The sequence below is a fragment of the Manis javanica genome, chromosome 3, assembly GCF_040802235.1.
Source record: "Manis javanica isolate MJ-LG chromosome 3, MJ_LKY, whole genome shotgun sequence".
Classification (NCBI taxonomy): Eukaryota; Metazoa; Chordata; class Mammalia; order Pholidota; family Manidae; genus Manis; species Manis javanica.
Window position 1 is genome coordinate 213,987,197 of NC_133158.1, and position 24,330 is coordinate 214,011,526.

A 24,330-nucleotide genomic window follows, 5' to 3' on the forward strand; every position below is an offset into this window, starting at 1 on the left:
CATAACCCCTGCCTTCCAAAGCCTGAAGTTCAGCATGGGGGTCTCACAGGCAAGCTTCACTGTGCAGGCTGTGGAGGCCCCAAGCCAGCCAGCAGCTCGCATGGCGTGGGGCACAGGCCACACAGCCATTCCCACCCTCGTCAGCAAGACTTCCACAGCCCGTCCCCTGTCGGGGGACACAGCCTGATGCCCTGAACGGAACACGGAGAGAGTGCTTCTTGCGCCCTTGACGGAATTCACTGGAAGAATGAGTGACAATTCTGTTCTGCGCCTCCTGTCACACATACTTAGCACCAGAATGTGTCCAGGCTGCTCTTCTGAGACGCTAACCAGATGTATCCTTGACGTACACTGTGATGTCTTGGTTAACCATTAATGTAACCTCTCCCCTGCACGTATCTGCTGCTGTAAAAGGTACAAAAGTTGTTTCCAGACAAAGAGCTTCAGAGCAATTGACTCAAACTCTCCTGGGTGGTGGACCTCAGGAAAATGAATGTATCTTTCTTAATACAACAGGCCTGCTGATCTCAGTGGGTACGTCCAAGAATGTTTACAGATAACTTGACTATGCAGCGGTAGAGGACACATGCCTTTTAAATGAAAATGGCTTGTGGTATGAAGTCTCAGGGCAGACCTGAATAATCAAGTAAGGAAGACATCATGATAGAGGTTGAGTAAGCCTTGAAGGAGTGATCAGAATTCAATAGTTAGAGAAAAGAAGCGCTGTCATTACAATGAGTGGACGTATCTTCAAGTGAGAGGAAATGGCAAACATTGTCTGGATCAGAGAATTCAGACACATTCATCTTTGTTAATGAGTTAACTATTTTACAATTTACAGTTAAACATTGGCCTTCACTGTCAGCTACATTTGGGAACTACATGAAATCAGATATTGATCCATCACAGAGATTTTTAAGAAGCCAATGCAAATTGGGAAGAATCCTAGCGATTATCAACTCCAACATCTGACATTTTCAGGTCAGTAAGTGGAGGACCGTGTGAATGTGCCCATGTGTTTGGCTGTGGTTGGTAGAGCCTGTGTGGAAGCCGCGGTCTCCTCACCTTCTCAAGACCACATTACTCTTTACTAACATATTTCACTTTAGGCCTAGTCAATGGTAATCCAGAGGGAAATATTGAAATGACATTGAGAATGACTAGCTTGGGGAAACTGAAGCCATGGATTGACATGGAAACACTAGACCAGGAAGAGCAGGTGGGAGAAGGCAGCTAACTCCATAGAGGGCACATCCGTGTGCTGCCTGAAGAACGGAAGTGCATATGCCTACTTGTCTGTAGGACTTATGAATCTGAAGCTTGAAAGAAGTGGAAATTGAAGGTATAGATTGAAGAACAGTCAGCTTGTAGATGTTCTATGTAAGAGGGGGAGGGGTCCTTCCAAATCCACATTTTTTTCTCATTAAGATAACATAAATTTGGTGCACAATATATGGGTTGGAAAACATCATGAAAATAATTTCAGCATGCCAACAAGCTGGCTTTTAAAACCAAGATTAAGTTCAACCATGATTGAAAAGCATCAATAGAATAAGTGAGTTCAGATCAATATTCAGAATAAAGTCTTCGTAAGGCTCCCATGAAATATGGCTTCCTGCAACCCCTGACATGTCACAGTACCTTTCTATTTTAAGTTTAAGTCCTCTAGCTCATCATTTTAAAGAAAGCAGGTTAGGGACTGACTTCTATAAGTATGCATTAAATTCCTAGTGTGCAGCAGGTAATGGAGACACAAAGATGAAAATTATAGCACCTGCCTGTAACTCTTTGTATTTTGCAATGAGTTTTACTGAGTGCCACCTAGTTTCCAGACACTGTCCGGGCACTGATGTCATGAGATAAACAAGAAAAACCCTACGGCAAATATTCTAGTAGGTTTTTAGTCTCGGCGATTTCATGTGTCAGCATAGGAAGACAGGTGCTCCTACGTAATCTAAGTTATTATGGCAACAGCAATAATTAATTAGGCAATTGGACAGTCCGGGTGAAACAGCCCTTCTACTTTAAAAAGCACATTGCTTGGTGATCTGAGCATTTGTGTCCTTCAAAAACAGAAAGCAAGTTGTTGTTGAGTCAGTGTTACATAAGGCTGACAAATTCTTAGTAAACATTCATGTACTCCCAGAACACAGGAAAACCATTCTTTGGTTTGCCTTTGGAAATATCCTGCCTTAATTTTCAATATTCTATCTGTAGTCACTTATCATTTACAAACTAGATTTTTATCTTCCTCTTGAAATATGAGTTACTTTCAAATTGTAGTAGCAGCTCAATTTTCTAAATTTGATCATGTAGAAATCTTCCCTATTTTATGCAAAATCTTGTTATCTGTGGGGTATTTCCTCTTGTAGTCTCTGAAGTTTGTTTCCAGTACCAAAGTCTTTTCAGACCATTCATTTAATCTTTTGACATCACAGTGGGACAAAAGATTTTCAGTGGGGAAAAAAAAAACATCACTGCTCTAAAATACTGATATTTAGTATCTAATCATAACGACCTATAGTCTTCTCCCTTTTTCTTAAAGTCTAACGGGGTCAAACCTAATTCTTCTCCCAGAAAATGTAAGATAAGCTGTGTTGCATTAACTTGAGATGACAGCCAATGGAAAAACAGGAAATAAGATATGCAAAGAGTATTTAAAAGAATAAATACTAAAAATAATATAAAAATTAAAAAAAAAAAGCCTTCCACTTTATACAACCTCTCTTGGCCAGTGTCAAGAGTACAAAATAGTAATGAATCCAGAGGGATGGGAAAGGAGGTGGGCATGGTTCCCCGGCCAGGTGATGTCTCTGTAACCAGGCCAGTGGGGTGGGGTCCCCTGACTGTGGCCACGCTGGGCCCAGCACTGTCCCAGCACGAGGACTCCTCACGACGCGGGGGGAAAAGAGGCTGCTCCATGGCGGGGGCCTGGGCTGCGTCCCACCCCAGACCACAGCTACTCGGTGGTAAACATCAGCACAGATCAACAAGACGTAGCTGTGGTTGCCTCTGGCTGTGATGGGGGTGGAAACTCCCTGAGAAGAGGAATGGGGGAGTTTTCCAGCAATAGGAATGTATCCTACTTGTAAGCATTGGTCAAAACTCATGAAATTGCATGCTTTTATGTTGTGGGAATTTCTTCTCTTGAAGAAATGGGCGGGAAAGGGCAGTAAGTGTTCAGTGTAGAATTTGCATCCTCACAGTTGTCCGTAGAATGGAAATCTTTTGATTACGCCCTTGGCCTCGTCTCCTGCGTGCTTTACGTGCAGCAGGCGCTCGTACCAGCCTGTGTTCCATCACGGGAGTTACAATACTCTGGTTGGAATAGTTAAAGAACGTCAGCCGAGATCACCCAACCTGCGACAGCAAAATGAGTTTTCCCTGAAATCTAGTCTCATTTCATGCTTGCAGGCCGTGACTACTAAAAGCAATCAGGTGGAGCCCCGAGTTACTCAGAGAGCTACTCTTATTCCCCACACGTCTGTCATCCACGGGGCGAGGACCGGAGGAGCTGGGACAGGGCCCAGAATTCCATTACCCGCTTCAGCTTGCTTAGCACTTGTTTGATACTAAATGCTCTGAACTCGTTCCTGATGAACAATGGTGCACAGTACAAACCAAACTAATTGGCAGAGAAAGGTAAGAAAGCACCCCCCACACACAACCCCGCCAACAAATACAGGGCCTAAGGCATTGAGGTCTTTTAACTACACTGCCCGAGCGATTCGGGAAGGGAAGGAATGAAGCCAGTCTCCTGGGTTGAACAGTCCTATCATATCATCGTTTCTTGAGAACTTGGCGCTACTTTATGAAAAACTCAATGTCTAGAGTTGGAACTTGTTTTAGTAGGTAATAATGTTCATGTATTTTTTAAAGATATAATTGCACTGTCTCCCAGGAATGGACTGCTTCTGTTTTCTTATATCAAATAGCTTAAGAGAGAAATCTGGGGTTGCCCAGGGCTTTGCCGTATTTTAAGGGAGGCCCTGTGACAGGAAGAAGCCTTGAGGGGCAGTGGCATGTGGTTGGGTAAGTGGCTTAAGTCTGGGTCCCCAGACAGATGCTGAGATGAGGATGCACTCTCAAGTCATCTTCAAGGAAGGACTCCCGGGAACATGGGTACATCACACCTCAGAGGGACTCCGGCCAGAAGTAAGGGGGCGCCCTCCACACTCTGCCACCCAGCATGATTGTTTAACAGCTGTCAGGGTGCAGGGTAGTTGACTAACCAGCTCCAGTGGCTGCAGGGCAGCTCTCTGTACAGGGGCCACCACCAGAGGCGCTTCTCAGGGTACATCCCCACCCCACAGAGGAAACAGAGAAGGTGATCCAAGCGACCAGGGTGGAACCAGCATCCTCACTAATCCAGGGCATCTGCCACAGAGACTGGCCACGAAAGGGGTGACTAAGATGATAAATGCTCAGCAATTAAGCAAACGTTTATTCTTAAGCAGTATTACAGCACTCACCCCACTAAACAAAGAACACATTTTACACATGTATATGTGTGTGTATATTAATACATAGAGACCCACCTATTGCTCTTTAATGATTGGAAAATATTCTATAACATGTACTGATTAAACTTTACCCATTCACTCAGTGATGGACATTTTTATTTATTGTTTTAATTATTATTTGAACACACTGTGTTCAATAAATATCTTTTACATATGTATTGGTAAGTGTCTCCACACATGTGCACAGGAAAAATTGCTAATAAAGAGATTGCTGGATGAAAGGGAATGTATGTTTTTATTTTTGTAACTATTGCCAAATTGCTCCCAGAACTATTGTACCACTTCAGTCTCCCATCATCAATGTATGAGAATATTCACTAACATCCTCACCAAGATTTTCCATTAAATAGATCATCAACCGCTATAGTTTTGGCCTTCCTGAAAGTAAAAGAATAAATTGTTTTCATTTACATTTATTTTTATTTTGCTCAATTCTTATGTCTTCTCTCGAAATAAACCATTTTAACCTCTGTAATTTCATAATGCATTTTAATTTCTGGTAGAGCTAGGACCTACTCATTACTTTTCTGCCTCAAAAATTTTCTGGGCATTTTCATATGTTTATGTATCCAGAGAAAAACTTTGTATAATTTTGATAATTGATCTATACAATCTTGTCCCCATGTTAATTACATCTTTAATCAATAGGTTAATTTATGGGAAATTAACACATACTAAGCTGTCCTTTTGAAGAACACTGTATCTTTCCACTTACTAAAGTATTTTTCAGTTTTTCAATTTTACAACTTTCTGTAGAGTTTTAATGTTTATTCACAGCCGTGCCCATTACTTGGTAAATACATACCAATGTGTGATCATGTGACTTGCCTTTCAGAATGAAATGTTTGCTTCTATAAATGTTCTCACTGACGATTATTTGTAGTAAAAACAGTTAATGACTGACATATTTATTAACCCTCTACCTTACCTTCTCTGATTGTTTCAAAAAGGTTTAATTCTACTTTCCACAAATAAAATTTGTCTTCCTCCCTCCTTGTTTCATGTAGTGTCTAACGTTTAGAAGTATTTTTGTTTTCACTTTTAAGTTATTTTTCTCTTGTTTACTAATCTCTCTGAATGTAAATGGCAACACCTCTTACTTTTGAAAATTGCTACAAAGTTGTTCTTTGCCATGCGGAGAAAATAGAAACATGACCCAACGCATTTCTTCTTATAGAACTACCTCCGTGACACGGAAAAGAGTGAGCAGAAGATTCCGTCCCAGAATCCCACTCCATCTGCACTGGATGGTAAAACAGCCACAGCCCATCACCTCCACCATCATGGATTTGAGGGCGTAACAGGTAGTCATGCACCTGTCATTTCCTGTGCATTCACTTCTGTTGGCTTCTGTTACTAAAACACTTAACAGTCACAGAAAATGCTACTCCCTGTTTAAAGCGGGGTGCTTTATGGTGGAGATTTGTAAAGCAGCCCATGAATGACTGTAACAGCACAGAGTTAGTTGCTGAGAGAAAATCTGTCAAAAAGGTCCACGTGGAAATGGAGAGGTTCTGACAGTGGCGGCAATCACCCCACGCTGCGCTCTGCTTTCCCCTGCCCTGCTCCCCCAGCTGAGATCAGGCCCCATTGCCTGAAAGTTCTTGCTTCTTCTGTTTTTTTTTTTTCTATGATTTGTTCCTTCAAGTAATTTGTATCAAGAACTAGTATGTGCCAAACACTATTAGAAACATAATGATAAAATAAATATTTTCTTTCTTCAAGTAGCTCATGTAGTAAAGGAAAGAGGCCAGGGAGCAAAATATTAAAATTTAGTGTCATGTGATAAGTACTGTACACAGTGTCATGGAAGCCGTTAGCTTAGAGGGACGGAGTAAGGAAGAAAGAATGTGGGAAACCTTTCCAGGGGATGCCCATTGGTGCAGCCACTATGGACAACAACATGGAGTTTCCTCAAATAATCAAAAATAGGACTATCGTGTGATCCAGCTACTCCACTCCAGGTGTATCTCTGAAAGAAATGAAATTACTGCCTCGGAGAGACACCTGCACCCCATGCTCACTGGCTGTTCACAACAGCCAAGTCACAGGAACAACCCAAGTGTCCACCTATGGATGGATGGATAACGAAAATGCGGATGGATAGTTAAAGAAATACATCCATGATAAACAAAAATGGATAAAGTTCAGCCATAAAAAAGGGAAAAAAATAAAAGAAGGAAACCTTGTCCTTTGTAACAACATGGACAAACCATGAGGGCATTATGTTAAGCAAAATAAGTCAGACAGGGAGAAAGACAAACACTCCATGATCTTACTTTTATGGGGAATCCATTAAAGCCAAACTCACAGAAACAGAAAGTAGATTGGTGGTTCCCAGGGGCTGGTGGGTAAGGGAACTGGGGAGATGTCGGTCAAAGGGTCCAAACTTCCAGTTATAAGCTGAGTAACTTCCTGGGAGCCAGTGCACAGCCTGGTGACTGGAGTTAGCAGCGCTACATTGCATTGCATTGCAAGTTCCTGTGAGAGTAAATCTTAAAAGATCTCATCACACACACACAAACTAAGTATGTGAGCTGATACATGTGTTAATTATCCTTATGGTGGTAATCACCTTGCAATATATGTGTGTATCAAGTCATCACGTTACACACCTTAAATTGACACAGTGTTATATGCCAATTATATTTCAAAAACAGTTGGGGGAAAAGGAAAGGAAAAACCTTTCCAAAGGAAGTCATCCTTGAGCTATCCTGCAAGGGAAGGAAAAAACCACTTTTATGGGCAGAAGAAGAGAGAAAGTTCCAGAAAATAAGATGCAACAGAGTATAGGCAGAACGTAGCTGGACAGAGTATCAGCAGAAAATGTTGTTACATTTAATATTAGATGTAGAGACATTATCAAATTTTCACTTTAGAAAGATCATGCTTTGTCAATTAAAAGCAAAACAAACAGGAACAATATTTAGCTATCCAGTGTCAACACACTCAAAGCCTTCTGGGAAGTAGATTCCAGTTCCATGCACAGGTCTTCTGGGGGGAGCATGGCGTCTCTGTGAGCATTGGTTACAGAGGCCATGGAGGATCTCTTCATGGACTTGCTATCCCAGAAAATATGCACGAGCCTAGAGATGCTTAGGACTGAGAGACGTGTTAGCAAAATCATCCACATTAACTTTTGATATTGGCCCCTGGAGTTATTTCCTGTTTTGTTTTGTTTTGTTTTTTGTCATCAAAACGATGGTAAACAACGCACTCACATTTAAGTTCTGTGCCATGGGCACTGATTCCTTATTCTCTGAGTGCTTATAGTCAATTCAGCAGAGGTGACGCCATCTGACGAGAACTGTTGCCATCCTGTCACTATGGATCCTGACCACAGGCTTTTCCAGCAGGGACCTTCCCCTTTAAGGCACGCCCGGACGGCACTGCAGACGACTGGGGGCACAGCTCAAGGTCACCTAACATGACGCCTAAATAACTCAACACGAGTGAAGGGGCAGGAAATGTGGCAGAAATGGCTATGTTTAAGCTGTTGTAATCTACCCCGCCTATTTAATCCACTCCAATCCTTGATGAATTCCACAAGCTGACAGAACAGAGCATCAAAAGTAAGTCTGGTGATTCTCCTGAGTGACTGACAGCTGTGGCTGCACATGGCCCGTATGCATGATCTGGGCATCTGCTTTCCTGAAGTAATGACTAGCTCTGCAGCATTGCCAGAAATCTCTGCCAGCAGGTATGCGACGTACAATTCTGCATCAGCGCCTAAGACACTGCGACGAGTGTCCACAGTCCTGGCTGGCTGAAAGGTCGCAGTGGTTTACTGAGGTCTCTAAGGCCGTGATGGGCACAGAACCTCTGCTTTGAACACTGGTTTCAGAATATATAAGTAGAAAATTCACACACAAAGGAATGAAATGATAAATAAACACATAAAGGTCCCTTCTCACTAGCAATTAAAAGAATGTATATTAGAACCAAGTGTATAGCCTAACTGAGCCGGTACTAAGTAGACTGTATTTTTCTTTCTACAAGGCGGATGTTTTTGTATGCTTTTCATTCACTGATGTATCCCAAACTCCTGGAAGACTGCCTGGCACAAATTTTTGGTGAATGACTGCATGAATGGCCATACTCATATTTACCACCCTGTGGTAATGCCAGAACATTCGCACACTGCTTGAAGCATTGTAAATTGAAGCGATTATTTTAGAAATGGATCAGGACAAAGTAAAATTATCTTCATTATGATCTAGCGAACTCTGTCCCCTGGAAATCTGTTTTACAGAAGCACAAGACCTTTATGAAGCTGTTAATCCTAGAAGCACTCATTAGAGCAAAATCTTGTTAGAAAGTTACATGTTTGACTCCATGGGAGTGTTCAAATAAATTGTGGTTTATCAATTAAGTAAAATAAAATGGAGATGGAAAAAATTATCGTCAACACTGGAGAACAAGAAAGTATGCACTCTTTGGTTATGATGTAATATTTATGCATATGCATAAACAATGGAAGTGTAAAAATGGAAATTTTAGTGAGGGTATTTTTGTCAAAAAAACTTTATTTTTTAAGTAACATTGTCTTTCACTATTTTACATTATTTTTTTAAAGAGATGAATGGAGCAATTGCTATCCTTCTGATTTCAAAGTTTATGCGTCACATTCAAAATTTTTAGTTTCCTTCTAACTGGTGGGGGTAGAAGGAAGCAGGGGCTTCATCCAGAATATGGCCACAATCTTGAGTAATAAAACAATGAAGTCTATTTGGTCAAGGTCAGAGGTGAGAATTATAGTGTTGTCATTATTTGGAGACCAACACAGGCATTTTATCACAAGCTTTGAAATGCAAATGTCAGACTGGGGCTGAAAGTATATAAGTGGCAGATGTCATTGAATATCGGATGACTTAATCAGTCTTGGACATGTTGTTAATCAATATTGATACGATGGTTGGATATTATGTATAGCCAAACACAAAAGGTATTAATGTCTTTGAAAAATTAATGCCTTCTATTTTAGAGGCACCAAAAGTGAGGGAAAGTGTCTTCAATAATACAACATGTCTTATAAAAAACCTGAACAACCTTTCATAAAATAGAATGCCACTTAATATAAATGAGGAAAGAATTTCACGTGGCAGACTTAGGAAGGAGACATTCTGGATATTGGCTGCGACCTGAGGATCAGCATTTTGCAATGAAGAGAAAGGCTGAACAGGCCATGAGTGTGCACGGCTCCAACTGCTCTTTATCAGATGAGAGCATTTCAGGACTCTGGGGACTATTTCCTCTCTTGTTAATCCACACAAACGCTGAGCTTTAATTGGGAACTCATTCTTAAATCTGTTTGGACTTTTGAGCTCTCCAATTTTGACATTTGCCAAATGGAAAGTTCTAGCAATAGAATAACTGTCAGCTAATGAACCTTGACTCACCCAGGCGTGTAGCATAGCTGTGTGACTACAGTCACATGGTGGAAATAAAAACTGGAGGCTCACTGGGTGGTAGCCACAGCCCCTGACTCAGGCTTACTCTGTTCATTGTGAGGAATGCCCCTGGATTCGTTTTTGGGAGGAATGCCCCTGGGTGCCAGGATTCCTTTAAATATGATATGGTTACTTCATGGGTTACTAAAAAAGGAAAAGTAGTATTCATTCTTACTCTTTAATATGTGACTGTGACAAATTCAAAAAATGGGAGTAATAAAGAAGATATTAATAAGCTCATCATCTTATCCTCCTCCTGGTAATCCTCCTTTGCATCCAGCGTTCAACTAGGACTGTGCGTTCTTGCATTTCACTCCCAGGTATTAGGCTTTGAGGGAGCTTAATTACCTTGGAGTTTGAGGTGTTAACGGAGACTAAAGATATAAATGTTCTCCCTCCAACTGTAAGGTCTAAACCATATGCTCTGCTTTAATTTGGTAACAAAAGAAATGAAACGAGATTTTCCATTTACTTCTTTTCTCATTTAAATGACTGTTACGGGACTCTTCCTCTAGATTATCCTGCAAGCCCTCCTCTCTGACTTCTTAACTTTGCATGATTATGAGGTGGATTGCAACAAAGTGCTTAATTTCTCTTCATCACCATTTTCTTTTGAAGCAAGGGTCATCGTAAAATTGTGTACCAGTCGTTGTATGTATTCATGTGAAAACATATGTAAATTCTTGAAAATGAATTCCAAAGGTCTTCATTTGGGATGAGATACCATATTATTCTTATGAAATCACACCAAAATGGCATTGGTGGTGAGTAAAAAAGAAAAAAAAAGAAAGAAAAATCAGGCTTCATCAATCCTGGTAATTTATTAATGTATGTAACTGAAGGCCCAGAAGGATAAACGTTAGGCATGATTTGGGCAAGGCGCCCACTCCAATTGCTTCTCTAGGCTCTGAACTTCTCCATATGGCAGCTTCCTGCTCCGGGCAGCTTCCCACAGGGAAGGATGTAGTATGTCTGCCTCATTCCCATCCAGGGCGGGAGAGGCATCTCCTCCTGCGGTCCTCGGTATGAAGCTCTGAGTTCAAGTCCGGATGGCTCCTTCTCCGTGACATGCGCCCTTCTGATGCGACCCCTGGGGGTCACCATATCATTGTAAGGACTGGTTTGGTCTGGAAAAGGATCACTGTGCAGAGGGTTAAGGGATCGCTCTGATTAACTTAAAACAATCAGGGCTCTGCCCTGGGGTGGGAGGCAGGATGATGGGACTCGTACCACACGGTAGCTCCACGATAAAGGTGTAGGGGCTGCAAACAGATCGCCACTGTAACTTGCTATTTCACATTAAGTCAACAGAGCAAAAAGAGTAATTAAATATGAAATCTGCTAAAACAAGACATTCTGCTGATATTAACAGATGAGAGACTAAACAATGAGTCATCCGTGTTCTTGCTCTGCTGTCCTATTAAGACAAACATCTCAGTCAAATTCTATTAACTGAAAGCAAATCGAGATATTTTCTATCATTCTTTTCCTGCTACCTGTCAAATATGGAAATTCATATCTCCTGGATCACAATAAATAGCTCAGACATACTTCAGTAAATTCTGAAACACTTGCTTTTTTGGCATGAATACTCCCATTCATGGGGGAGAGGACTGTTGAGGCCGTAAGTCTCTCCACACCCTCCCACAGCCTTCCTGCAGCCCCTGAAATGGATGCCACTGTAAGTCAAAGTCATGCACTGTCTAGGCAAACACGGCAGCAAGATAAATCCCTCAGTCCCTGCCTTCAAAAAAGGTCACTGTCCTCAGCATCCCTGACATAGAAGTCTGGAATTTGAAGGCTGTGGGTCACGTATAAACCTTTAAAGGCATAAACCTTTAAAGAGAAGGCCAAGAAGCAGGCCCAGATCAAGAGACAATCACAGTCCCAGAGACAGATAAGGAGGGACAAATAGGAAGAGTCACATACCCTTAGCGAGCAGACTGGAATCACTAAAGAGTAGAGGAAATTCCCTCCTGATATTTGCAATTTTCTCATCTTGAAAAGAGAAAAAAAGAGCATCATGAGGAGAAGAGATGGAGGAACTCGGTGTCCTACAGTCGATACACATGGGTACAGACTTTACATACAGATGATTTCTGAAAAGTAAAGGTTATGTCTCACTTACCTATCTTAGGCATTCTTATTGCACTTAGGAATCTGTTAATTTATATTATAAAAGGGTATCTAATAACTCAAATGTCTTCAGACGACACAAGCATGTAGATACAAGTGGGACACAGCAACATTAGCACTGAGATCGGACTAGGGCTCTGGTGTGTTTGCTACGAGAAGTCAGTCTAAGTCCTCCCTGGATTTAACGAGAAGTCCCCAGGACAGTTCCTGGCATGCCCTCCTCCTCCTTCCAACGCACTGGCATCTCTCACCGCAGAGCCCCACCAGGATAAAGTGGCCAGCAGCCTTGGGGAGGGCATCACCCTTCCCGGAGTATAACATGCTGGGGCTTCTGACCTTTCTGAAGGTCCACATGGGCCAACGTGCCCCCGCATTACACCCAGTCTTTCTTGAGTCAGACCTACATTGTGGAAAAGTTTGGTTTGATTGTTAAAACAGAGCTCTGGATTCAAACGGCCTCAAGTTCAAATTCTAACTTTGTCACTTGTTCCTGTAAGAGCTGGCAGACTGCATACCCCCCCTGAGCCTCTGCTGTCTCGTCTATAAACTAATTGCAAGTGGTACTGATTAAATGAAAACTTACTATCAAAGTGTCTAGCACAGTGCCTTAGCGGGGGCTGCTAAATAGTTACCGACGCACTAAGAACCCAGGTAAGATGTGTCTTTGACTCTTGGGCCTGATACCACACCTGCTTCTTTATTTTCTCTTCTCACCGGTAGCTCCGTAAGTCACCTCATGTATAATAATCTCTAGATTATTAATGTACAGCTTTCAAATGTCTTTGAATATATCATGCTTTCTGTCTTAGAGATTGAGCCAGCTCTTAGAGATAAACTCTACAGTTTAAAATGTATCACTTTAAGTTTAAATTGAAGTTGAAAACCAGAGATAGAAAAATCTAGGTTATTTAAAATATCTTAGTGAGACAAACCCCAGAGTAACGATCATCTCTGCTCGTTAGACCACAGCGTGTGGGACCCGGAGCAAGTTATTCACACTGTTAAGCTGAGCCTCAGCTGCCTTATCTACAAAATGGGTAACAAGGTTCCCTACTCAGGTTCAGATAAGTACATGGTTGAGACTACTTGGCATACAGTAAGTGTTAGGTAAGTGTGAGCTACTGTTACCATCTAAATACCATAACTATAGGTAAATGAGTGTCTCCGTTAATATTATCTATTGTCTAATGAGTCAGTGGCCTGATTATATCTGGGGAGATACAAGAACTTTAAAAGAAAACCCTATTGTTGTCTGTCCCATGTCTCCTTAGAAACACACTGTTGCTCATAATTTGATCCTGTCATTGAAGGAGAAAAAAACAGAACACCCTGCCTCAGCAGCTTGGAAGATGGGTACCCACCTCATGCCCAGCGCCCCAGGGTGAGCACCATGCCAGGGCCTGGAGGAGGATGCTTCCTGGGGGATATGATGCCCATCTGCTGCCTGCGGTTGCTGGAGAGATGGGGAAAAAATGAAGACCAACTCAAAATATATGTTATAACAATAGAGGGCTGTGTTGTATAAATCAAATTAAAATGTTCAGGAGTCCACTGAGTTGGCTTAAGACACCCTTTCTGCATTACCAATGGAATAAAAAGATTCCTTCTAGGTTTTTCTCAATAAAAAAAGTATTCCAGTCAAAACTCCTTTTAGGTAACCAAGTGGTACTACTTAGTAGTCTATTAAATAATACTAATTGAATCATCACGAAAATTATTTTTAAAAAAGGACAAATATAAAAGCTGCCAAACAGAGAACCAAGCACCCTACGAGAGCTCCAGTTTTATCTGATGCTGATGCTGCCGATAACCGGACTCTGCCCCATTCAAAATCAGTTTTGCATGGCAGCTGCTTCATTGGATGTTTTTTTTGTGGTGATAATGTGACTTGATTCTGGAATACATGGCAAACATCATGGTACAAGAGGTCAGACTAAGTTTCAACTTTTGTTTTGGAAAGAGTCAAGAGAGGATCAGAAAGAATATCTTCATGTCCTATTTTTTGTGGGTACACTTGAGTTTATTTTCAAAAATCCATGGAAACCTTTCTTGGAAAAACCTAGTCAACAAGTTCAACAAGTCTTAAAAACATATTCAGGGCCTGGAAGACTTCTTTTTACAAATCTATGTGAGCCTTACGTATACTATAAATAAGACCATATTGAGGTTAAATGAATTTGTGTGTTTATATTTAACTGAGAGTTGAAACTGACCAATAAAAGCCATTAAAATATTATTTTGGCAGCTTGATTCAAATTGAGCTCATGATAAACCGGCAAAAGCAGATGTTGTTGGTCGCAGGTCACTTGAAGTAGTCAAATGTCTGTTTTAAGTAGTGCCTACTGAATCAAAGGTAATTTTTCTCAGCCTTAGACAAAAGACACTTCCTCTGCGCACTCTGAATGCTTCCACGGCAGATAGAGAAGCTGTGATGCAAACAAAAATATCTTCTTTCTTTTCATCCTTTAATAGCATTCTGGTCATGACCTCTAAGGAAAACTTCATAGAATTTGCTTTTCTTATCTCCGGCTCTCTCTTCCTTTGCTGGAATGTCTTGGTTTTTGTTTCTATTTTCCTTTCCAGCTCATACAGAGCCCCCCCAGTGAGCCCAGTAGGATCCTGCTCCCAAATGCTCTCATTTCAGAGCCCGGCACTGCCATATGCTTGTTTTCCATAGTGACCAACTACCCCACTGACTCAGGGGTCTCCAACCAGTCCCAGGAGAAACTACCCAGAGTCAGAGATCAGAGTCAGGAGTGGAACCACTCTGACGTGCCTCCGGCTCATTTCCCATCATCCTCCGAAGGTCATGTTAAAGAAAGCACCTGCTGAGCGAATGAAGAATACCTTGGCAATTCCAGCTAATTTATACTGGCTGATTCCATTACTGCATCCGTGATTTCCAAGCTACGGGCTTCATTCCCATAGAGGTCTTTTATTTTGCTGTCTTTGGTAACAATTAAATACCGCAATCCCAAAAGGTGTGTAAACAAAAGTATTCACAGAAGCATTGCTTCCAGTAGAAAAAAAAAAAAAACGAAGTCTTGTTTTCTAATAAAGAATATTTAAATTAAAATACATAATTGCTATGGAATATATATATTATGTATACTGTGTTATATATAAGTAAAATATATAGTTTTGGTATGTGTGATATTGTCATTGAAATATTTAGATAAAATTTTCATTCCATAATTTTTAAAATATTAAAATGAAAAATTATATTTTCACTAAAATTATAATTAATAAGCTTACATAGTATATGTATAAAAGTAACCTGAAAGGAATAAACCATATAGTAGTTGATTACCTCCTCGGTTGGCAGGTGATTTACCCCTCAATTTTTAAGAGGGGGTGAGGCATCCACATCTAAATTTGTGGGAGACACAATTCAGCTCACAGCACCTCCCAAAACCCCTCATTTTTACTTTTGCTATTTTTATCTTCTCAGCTTTGAAAGGCATTATTATCCTGTACTATTTGACACGTCTCCAACTATGAAATCCAAATCTAACTCAAAGTTTCCCACATATTAGCAAATGTCAACTCTCTGGCCCTTTTATGAAGTTGGCATCCTGCCTCTTATTTCCGAGGAAGAGAATCTGTTCCTAGTTTCTGCTACTGCCTTTTTCTGAGTGTATCAGTCAGAGTCCAGGCCAGAGAGAGAAATCTCACCAGTTATTTAAAGGAAAAATCATTCAATAACAGAATTGTTAACTAGATCAAAGTTAACCAGTTAACAGTAGGGTTAGAAGGACTTTGGAAGGTACCGTGGAGGTGGTAACAACAGCCAGAAACAGCTGATCTCCTCAGGGCTGGGGAAATGCAGAAGAAAAGTTGAGAATATTTAAACAGAAATGGAGGAGGAGCTCCATGAGGGAGGAGTTTGCCACTGGGCAGATGGCGGTGCCTGTGAGCTTGGAGAGGGCTCCGTGGGCCTGGGACCCCAGCTTCCGCAGAGCGGCCCCTGAAGGCTGCTGCCGGAGTCCAGGCGCTGAGATGCCCTGGCGCTGGCTCAGCAGGGCGGCTGCCCCGATGGACAGAGAGGCCGACGAGGAAAATGCAGGGCTGACCCCACACAGAACTGAAGTGGAGTGCACTCAGTAGGGCCAGAGCCGCAGCCGGGAGGTCCTTTAGTTCTTTCCTACACACAAAATAAATAAGTCAGAGCCACAGAGTTCCAGAACATAGGCCAAAGTTGACATGGTTTTGGCCCAGATTTCCGGTCACATAGTTACCAGTTCACTAAAATGGTCAAATTTTTTTTCAGTTATTAGGAAAGAGTCTCCCTGAATATTTCCTTTTCCGTAAATATAGCTTCAGATGGAATATCCCCAATGGTTCAGATTTTTAGGTGCTGTAAATGGAAGCCACTTAAAAGGCATGATTATCATAGAAATAGACACATGTAATAAAATACCATCTTCATGTGTGACTTTATTGAAATTTAAAAAGCAATACTTAATCAAGTAGGATTTGGTAATATCTGTACTTACATACTGCAGGTAGAACCTAGAAAGTAAATTATAAATATTTTTTGGGAAGCCCAAATGTTCAAACCCTTTGATCTTTGATTCATTCAGTGCAGGAATGCATTTTAAGGAATTAAAATAATAACTGTATTTATTGATTCATGTGTAAAGATACTTCTTGGTGTCTTTACAATAAAACATGGGAACCAGGTGTTTATAAAAGATGTGATGAAATATATTACGTTACAACAATATGATGGACTTTTCTTCAGCTGTTACAATACATTAATTTTATCCTATTTTATTACATTAATGTTAACGTATAGCATTAAATTAAAAAGTAGAACAAACTGCATATATACAATATGATCTTATTAATAGAAACAAAATATGCTCTGTGAAAGTAGGAACTAAAGACTATACATCAAAACAAAAGAAACTATCCTTAATTTTCTGAATTCTTGGTGATGTCAATCTGCTGTATATTTCATGTTTTCCAATATTCTACAAAGAGCATTTACAAATTTTATAACAGATCTATTTTAAGGGTTATCACAAATAACTTCTGAAATGACATTTTTATACTGTTCAAGAATGAGTATTTTGATTGATGCTTATAGCTTGTATAGAGGCCTTTTTTATCCCATTCCAAAGGAAAATGATGAGTTATCCACATAAAGATGATAACACTTATAGAAAGGGCAGATCTTGAAACATCTTTTAAAAATAAGAGGAAATAGTCTAGCTCCCATTCAATTGATAAACTACTGCAGTCTTTATATCAGTATCATAAATGACATCACTTTCATTATTGAATGCTTTTGTTATAAAGCTTTAAATATGTTATGATTAATGTTTTACCTATCAGAAATTTGTTATGACCTTTCTGCCATGCACTTCATGTAATTTTGTTAGGTATGTACAACACATTTTTTGTCTTACTCTCAGCTACACCTCCACAGCAGATAATAAGGGATTTCAAGGAACCATAGAGTCTAAAGAGAAATTCCAGCATCTTTGTGGAAGTTACAAACAGGATGTTAAAAAAGAAAAATCCCCATGCGCCTTCATTCATCACTGTTACCTCAAATATATACATAAAGAGGCTCAGAAAATGAGAGATGGCAGGGCATGGATTTCCTCAGATAAGGAGTTTTCAGCATCAGAGCACCTCATAGCTGCTTCCCTGGGCATCCCAGCTGCAATTTCCCCATTTCCATGAGGAGGATGGACTGGGGATGATGGGGTGCTTCCAGGGAAACTGAGGAAGCAGGGGCTGTACCTGACTCATGCTGTGCAGTCTAGAGGCAGGAAGTTTAGGAAGGCAACCTGTGGCAAGGGCCAAGAGGGGGAGCTTTTCCCCTGGGTGCTTTTCTGTGTTCTGCTACAACTGGCGCTCCCAACAGACCAGAGGAATTTGTGTCACTTTGAAAAGGAGTTGCACAATTCAGTGCCCAATGGATGGAGGCAATGCAGGGCGGCTGCCAGAGGCCAGGGGCTGGCGGAGATATAGATTGCCCACCTCAGAAAACTGCCAAGGCGGCTGCCCAGCAGGGGAACCCACAGACAGCTCATGAGAGAAATAATCCGCATTTGGCATCTGCCAACTTTGGGGGCTCGAATGCAGGAGCAGGACTGCCGCAGGCATCAGGAACCGCTTTGCCGTTGACCCAACCTCCACCCCGGCGCCATCCCTGGCAGAGTCAGAGGTCGCACTGTGAATGGGGAGCAAGAAGGGAAAAAAAGGTGGGGAACCTACAAAAAGCCAGCAGTGCGTGCCTTCCTACCGCAGGAGTTCCTGGAGCTGGGGAAGGAGAAAGGGTTTAATTCTGATGAAAAATTGATGATTTCATATTGCCTGGATTGCACTTTCTACTCCCTGAGAGCGACACTAGTCATTAATTCCTGCAAGCTGCTGGAAGACTTGTGGAATCTTCATCCAAGGATAGAAAAGAACAATCTGACAGATTAAAGACAGAAAGAGCATTTGGGGAGAAGGAACATAGTTGTTTATGTTTGTGCCCATTCAAATCCTGCTGATGTCATAAACTGGTTACATAAGCACTGTCAACAACAAAGCATTTCAGATTGCAGAAATGATGTGAAAAGAGGGAAAAGAAGCCCATACGACGAAATGTCAGTTTATTCCAGTAACTTTTTTTTGTTAAAATCTACAGAAAATGTTGTTAAGGGAGACGTGTCTTATGTATTATGAGAAAACGCTGTGTTCTGCTTTCAGAAATGTTTGTTTACATTGCCAGAATTTTTATTGAGTTTTTACCTACATAAATTTGATAGATGACAAGGCTCAGCTTAAAAAAGCTAAGTTATAAAAACAAATTACAACCCAGTCACACGAACTGAACCACACAGACATCCGATTTATGCAGCCCAAGGGAATTTAAAGTTGGACGAACCATCAGTAGACCTGCCAGTGTTGCTGAGTTTCATCTGCAGTTGGGAAGGTATGGAGGGGATTCAAATTCACTAACATTCATTAAGCCAGGGGCACCAACACCGAACAGTAAAGAACTGAAGTTTGTTTTCAGTTCCCCAAAGAAGAAGACAGAGGGGATTCTGCAACTCCCGATGGTTGAGAAGGAGTTCCGTATGGGAAAAAAGTCAGAAAACCAAGATTCCTGGAAGCAGTGAGGAACCTTGTGTCTTTGAAAAGCCACCTAACGTTATTTTGGAATTCAAGCCTGGGGTCTCTAATCCTAAACAGAAGAACGGATCTGTTTTTGACTGTGAGACCTGCGTGGACACAGAACATGAAAGGGTGAGAATGTCACTGATGTGGTGCTGACAGTAGTGGCTGAGATGGTGGCAGTGACAGTCACAGACGCTCCCGAGCAGAGCTCTGGAGGCCTTAGAAACATTGCCTGACTCCTCACCACAGTCCTACAGGTGTGTACTCTTACCTCCAGTTGGCCCATTAAGACACTGAGTTTCAGGCTATATGACTGAATAACATTTTCCAGTGGTAAGTGGCGGATCATGGATTTCAAACAGTATGTACATGATGATGTTGTTACTATCCCATAATTGATACATTTTGGGCCTTTGATCAACTAACTTAGAAATGACCTGCTGGGCGATGGGTGTAAAGGTAGGAATGGAAGAGAAAGGTTGAAGGGCTGCAACTAGCATTTTTTGGAAGTCTCCTGTACTCTAAGCAAAGCGATAAGGGCCTTATACTTCATATCATCACACCATGACTCTGTGACGTAGATGTCAACATCACCTCTAGCATCAGGTTAGCAGAGGCTCGGAGGGTAATTGCTTAGCTGCACATAGCTAGTAGCTGGGTAGAAAGCCAAGGCTGTCTCACTGCAAAGCATTCTCTTGGCTACACGAAGAACATGTGTTCCCAACAGTTTGTACAAAAGTTTGTAGAAGGTCAGGAAAGGGTCACGGAGAGGCTGTAAAGTTATGGGTCTTTCCTAAGTCAAAAAATAGTAATAAATCCTGGGGAGTTTTAGGAAGAGCTAGCAGGAGACGATAAATCTGTCTTCAAGCACATGCCGGGAGTAATGGCACATTGCGGCCTCTTCCTCCTAATTATTATCAGCGTAATAATCGTCATCGGAGTGTGTGACAGTGATAAGTGGTAACGTGAGGTGTTAGAGTTTGCGACAGTCTCAGTGGTGACATCCTCCTTCACTGTTCTGAGAGACAGGGACCCCAGATAGTTGCATAACTAGATAGCAATGTGTCTTCTCTAAATTATGATGCTTTTAGTTTCATCTACATTCTAGAAAAACAGAACCCCAGGACACAGGTCAAGGAACAGCGTGAGTGTCGACCCATATTTTTCTGGGTGCTAATAAGCATGAGATGTGAAGCTGGAGCATGCAAAGGGGAAACGTGTAATCTTTAATGCAAAGCCAAAGCCCAGCTGCCTGCTAGGAAGATGGACAAAGGACAAACCAGAGAGAGCACAGCAGATTCCGGGACAATTACTTGAGTCTGTGGGATGGTTGTTTTCGACCAGGCTGACATGTGCAGTGAGCCCAGGAGGGTCCCCTCTCTCCTCCCCAGGCAGGACAAGGAGAAATGATGCCTCGGCCCACTGCTCCTGAACAAAGGCTCCGGTGCTATTTTCAGCAGCTCACCTCAAATACACCCTTGCAATTTACCATGTGAAATCAGTCATCACGTGTATCAAAAATAATGTTTTAACTAAAAACAAATTACTAAATATGTGAATGATTCAGTTTTTTTTTTTTAAATACTGCAACTCTTGGGGGAAAATATGTTCCCAGCCTGGGGCAAATAGCCTTTGAAGCTGAAAGCAGTCAAAGGGTGAAACAAAGTGAGAGAAACCCATTTATTGCCTATAAGCAGTCTTCTACTCCTGCTTGCTGTGTCTCTTGTGACCCAGCTATGAAGAAGCCAAAAATACCTGTACGGTCCGAGTGTGCACTGGCTCTCCAACCCCCCTGGTAACACCTGTTGATATGGAGATGGACTAAGGCCAAGTGAGAGGTTCTGGAAATATTGCATTTTTACCGACAGCCCACACCTCCAGAAATCTCACCTCACAATCTACTCACTCCCAGCCTTCTGCAATGGCTCCTGTGCAGGAGAATCGGAGCACTGTAACCAGACCAATAACATACAGTAATGACAGCAATAAAATCAGGATAATCCTCAAGCCAGAGGATTCAGCTAGGTTCAAAGTTCTATGCAGATTAAGTCCATAGCTTGCCTATCCCACAGGTGGTCAGAAGCTGAATGGGTAAGGAGTTCAGAGCAATCGTCATGCGGCAGCTGCAGCCAGGGGGCGGGTCCAGGCCACAGGGACTAGAAAAAAAAAGCAACCTTAAGGGCAATAAGATACTTGTTTTAATGACACTGGCATAGGCAAATCTTGTCCATCACGTAGGATGCATGCAAGAGAATGGTTCTGTGACAGCACAGTGGCAGGAATGGGCTCTCGTCCTGGTCTAGTATACCAGCTCTTCACCCCCTCTCTGTGGGAGTTACAGATGGGTCAATGTATAGGGATACGGGAGGTGTATTCTATATATACCTGGCCATAAAGATAAAGCAAAACTTCCCCGTAAGATGCTCTTCCCTCCCAGACTTTTTGGGTACACTACTGTGATCTTTGGGGGCCACTCTGCTATTACTCTGGGACACACAGCTTCCAGGCCTTTTCCCCAAGGTGCCAGAAGGCCCAGCCTTGCTGGTCCATGTGTCAAAATGTGCAGGGCCACATCCACTCAACAGTGTCTCCAGGGTTAATGCAGTGGGGGCTGGCAGCAGGATGTTGCTCTGCTGGCCGTGGTATCCTTGCTTCAATAAACCCTCTTTGGTTTGCACGAACAGTTGTATAAGAGAGGCAGCAGGTGCGAGAGCTTATCCACAGGGCTCAAGGCTCCTTTTCAGGGCTTCTTATTCAAATACACTGTCCATAAGGGAACTGACCAGCCCCATAGACTATTAGTTTCCGACTTCAGGCCAGATTTCAACAAAGCATTGTACGTCTCTATCATGCCTGCTCTGGTAGAGTTACATGGTACATGGAACTTCTACTTTATTCCTAATTACTGCATCCATTCTTGTAATGCATGTCCAGTAAAGTGAGTGCCTTGACTGTTCTCAATCACCTATGGCCAGACATAGTCGGCCAAGAGATGCTCTAGGCCCCTTTTGGTGGTTTGCTCATCTGCATGACATGCAGGAAAAACAACCAACAGGCCAGTAGCTGTCTACGCACAAGTCATGGCTTACTAAGATCCTTCTGATATGGGCAGAGGCCCAATATAATCTATCAGCCACCTGACAAGGGGTATTGGCCCCTTTACAATTGTGCCATGTTGCTGTGGGACCTCGTGTAAGTTCCTCTTAGGGCACACAAGGTACTCCTTCCAGGCTCTGCTCACTTCGTAAAAGGTCAGAGGCCACGTAGGTGGAGGTTCTGACAGCTTCTGCTGAAACTGGACCCTCATGTCCACCAGCTCTTCCTAGGTATAGGGTGGAGCATGGGGTGCTCCACAACCTGGGGAGGAGCTTCTTCTCCCACTAAGGAGCCTGTGGTTGTTGCATTTTTATTTTCTTAATTACAACCAGGCAGACCTTTAATACGGGAGAGGCCGGTGCCTTGGGTGGTGACCTTGGCAGTAGAGTGGCCCTCAGCCCCACCCCTTCATCTACCATCTCCGGGCTGCAGGCCCTGCCCTTTCCTCCCCCTCCCCCACGGCCTCCTGCAATGCTGTTCTCCTGCTGACTTCCCTTGCTGCTAATGCATCTTCCAGGAGAATGGCCTGTCTCCTCAGTAACTGTCTCTTTCTTAAGGTCATCTCATAGGTCATCGCCCACCTCATCCAAGCAATGCTGAAGTGTGTCTCTCCTGCCAAAGTCTCTCTCTCCTCGATAACACTTTCACTGTCTTGAGGAAAAGACATCCCACAATCCTGGCTGCTACGGGGCCACTCAGGGCCTCTAAGCAGTCTGCTATCTCACACAGGACTAATTCCACATTCTGGTGTCTCCACCCTTCCCCAATTCCCCAACTCTGGGGAAGGCCCCACTCCTCTGAAGGTGATTTACCTGAGACCAGTTTCCCCCAGGGGCTCCCCAAGTGGAAGCCCCACAGGTAGGGGCTCCCAGGTGAAGCTTCACCCTCGACCACGACAGACACCAGGGCCTCACCAGCATCCACAGGGGGGTTCCGGGCATCTCCCCACCATCTCTAGGGGCAGCTCACCCAAGAGTTGCACCCAAGAAGACAGATTTCAGGTTCAGAGACCCTGCCACTATACTAGATGTAACTTTGGGAGGGAAAATATGCTCCCAGCCCAGGATATATTACCTTTGAAGCCAAAATCAGTCTAAGGGAGAAACCAAGTGGGAGAAACCTGTTTATTGATTACAAACAGTTGCCCAGTTCTGCTCCCCTGTATCTCTGGTGACCCAGCTGCAAAAAGGGACCCCACCAAACCTCTCTGTTCCATATACCCTCTCTTTCCCCACCCTTGTAATCACCTGTTGATATGGAGATGGACCATGTCTCTCCACCCCTTGGAAACACCTACTGATATGGAAATTCACTAAGGACAGGCGAGAGATCTAGAAATACTGCAATCTTACCCACACAAACCTTTCAAGGACCTGTAAAAAGAAAGGTGCACAAATCAACAGGCTATACAGGATGATGAATTTTCCCAAATGAACACAACTGCGTAACTGATACTCAAATTAATAAATAGAATAATATCAAATTGCACCTCCTCCCAGTCACTACCTTCCTCGTGGTAACCACTACCTTGATTTCTGACACTGTGATTAATTCTTTTGCCTTTGAACTGCATACAAACGGAGCCATTGAAAATGTCTGGGTCTGCCTTTCTGTATTCAACATTCCATTTCAGAGCATTATCAATGTGCTGGGTGTAGCCTTAGTCTGTTCTTCCTTACTATCATTTGATATTCCATTGTATGACTATACCATAGTCTTTTTATTCATTACATTACTAATAGATCTCTGTTTTTTTAAAAATATGTACTGATATATAATGAGTTATAAGAAATATATATTTGGTCATGTTAATGACGAAATGTTTTTCCCAGGTGTTTGGTCTTTGTCCACAGTTCCTGAAAACATTGCAGAGTATTAAAGGCAAAATGGGTGTTTTGTCATGTTAATGAGAGATTTTTGGACCGCCACCCAAGGGCGGGGACTGGAGGCTGAATTAGCCAGTGGCCAATAATTTAGTCAATCATGACTCTGCAGTGAAGCCC

General features: G+C 42.3%; 1 long non-coding RNA gene across 3 annotated transcripts; it reads left to right on the plus strand.

The window, feature by feature from the left end:
* The first annotated feature begins 422 nt into the window (after window positions 1–422).
* LOC108405800 (uncharacterized) lies at window positions 423–15,087 on the plus strand. 3 transcript variants are annotated; one of them, XR_005056180.2, is made up of 4 exons: window positions 423–981; window positions 3,415–3,642; window positions 5,701–5,827; window positions 13,381–15,087. It is a non-coding gene; the product is annotated as an uncharacterized lncRNA (long non-coding RNA). The 3 variants fall into 3 exon arrangements; XR_005056179.2 differs by lacking the exon at window positions 13,381–15,087 and having other exon boundaries at window positions 429–534; window positions 842–981; window positions 5,701–10,213; XR_001855297.3 differs by lacking the exon at window positions 13,381–15,087 and having other exon boundaries at window positions 5,701–10,213.
* The last annotated feature ends 9,243 nt before the right edge of the window (window positions 15,088–24,330 follow it).